This window comes from Pteropus medius, unplaced genomic scaffold, assembly GCF_902729225.1.
Source record: "Pteropus medius unplaced genomic scaffold, Ma_sr-lr_union100, whole genome shotgun sequence".
In the NCBI taxonomy this organism is placed as follows: Eukaryota; Metazoa; Chordata; class Mammalia; order Chiroptera; family Pteropodidae; genus Pteropus; species Pteropus medius.
The window spans coordinates 469,247-470,999 of record NW_024343104.1 but is presented as its reverse complement, the minus strand read 5'-3'; the positions used below and the strand labels follow the sequence as shown (position 1 = coordinate 470,999).

The 1,753-nt window shown below is 43.4% G+C and overlaps 1 long non-coding RNA gene across 2 annotated transcripts in view; it reads right to left on the bottom strand.

The window, feature by feature from the left end:
• The window catches only part of LOC120606005 (uncharacterized), a 7,428-nt gene extending 6,084 nt beyond the window's left edge, over window positions 1-1,344 (bottom strand). The window contains exon 1 of one of the 2 annotated variants that reach the window (XR_005653805.1): window positions 1,218-1,344. This is a non-coding gene — a long non-coding RNA (uncharacterized LOC120606005). Of the gene's footprint in view, window positions 1-466 lie in introns of both variants that reach the window. The other variant, XR_005653804.1, reaches the window with a different exon arrangement.
• Window positions 1,345-1,753: the final 409 nt, after the last annotated feature.

Genomic DNA, 1,753 nt, shown 5'->3' with positions numbered 1-1,753 from the left:
CCCCCCCCTCCTGTCACCAAATTGTCTTCAACATTTGTGAGTCTGTTTTTGATCAGTTTGTTCATTTTATTCCTTAGATTCCGCATATAAGTGAAATCATATGGTATTTATCTTTCTCTGACTTATTTCACTCAGCATAATAACCTCTAGGTCCATCCATGTCATTGCAAATGGTAGGATTTCATTTTTTTAAATGGCTGAGTAATATTCCATTACATATATGAACCATAATCTCGTTATCCAATCACCTATTGATGGGCATTTAGGTTGCTTCCATATCTTGGCTATTGTAAATTGTGCTGCCATGAATATTGGAATGCATAGATCTTTACGAATTACTATTTTGGTTTTCTTCGGATAAATACCCAGATATACATTTGCTGGGTCAAAAGGTATATCCATTTTTAATTTTCTGAGAAACCTCCATACTGTTTTCCATAGTGGTTGTAACAATTTGCAAACTCACCAACAATGTATGAGAGTTCCCTTTTCTCTGCATCCTCGCCAACACTTGTTTTTTAAGGATCCTTTTATGAACCGTTGGGGATTGACTTTTAGAAATAGCGTTGTTAAGAAATAATTGTTTCCTCTCTCCACATCTACTGTTTACTAGATTTGCTTTGCCACTTGATTTCTACAAAAAGGCTGAAGTCCTGAACCTATCGGTACTGGTTTAAACTCAAAAGTCTGAAAATATTGGATATAAGGATAGCTATTTTAGATGTTTGCAGAATGAATTAAGGAACTATATTGTATGTGGTATTTAAATTGCTACAATACTGAATTATGAAATCACAAAACTAGATAGATATCTATATCTACCTGGAGATGGAGAAAAAAACGAAAAAAATTTGCGAACTCTTTGGAGAGAACTATATAGTTCTTTACTTGATAAATATATATATATATAGTTCTTTACTTGATAAATATATTTTATCTTCCTCCATTTCTTTCCACAGCAAGATTGTTAAGTCGCTGTGGGAAGCACCACGCTTTCTCAATTTTGCAAACAATGCATTTCATTTGCCAAGGCAGAAGCAGCTTAAAAGCAATATTTTTACCAAGAAACCCTGACTCCAGTTCCCAACCTTCTTTCTCCCAAGTCCTACACACTTCTGTCCTCCACCCCTCCCTGGCAGCCAGGACTTGGGCGCAGACGAGCCCTGTCTGGGGAAGAGGCTAGCGGGTGCCCCAGGTGAGCCAGCCAAGGTCCAAACCTCTCTTTGCTGGGGTTTGCTTCAGAATAGAGGTCGCTTCCATCGGTCAAAAGCTGTCTATACGTGTTATAATAACGAAGGAAGTAAGGAGAACAAATACATTCCCTTAAGAAATATAAGTTTCTAGGATAAGGGGGCAGGTAATTTCCAAAGAGCCTCTCATCCTGAAATTCTCGGTATTATGGGGTAGGGCTCTGGCAGTCTATGGTTAGATTCCAAAGTATAGGTTTCCGGCATTCCCGGGGCCCAGGGGGCGACGGTGAGTTGGTGGGTGGGGCTCCCACGTCGGATGATTCCCACCTCCCTCCGCCCCCCCAGAACTACTTTTCCGCTCCCACAAACAAGAATCCGACGGAGGCGTCCGCTCAGGAGGGGCGTGCATCTGCGGCTGGGTCGCGCGTCCTGGGGCGCTAGCGGAACGAAACGGTGGGAGCGGGGCCGCGGGGCCGCGGGGAAACCCGCACGCGCGGAGGCTCAGACGGCGGAGGGATTCTGGATGAGGCGGCCTTCCGAAGTCCAAGGCGGGGGAGACCAAA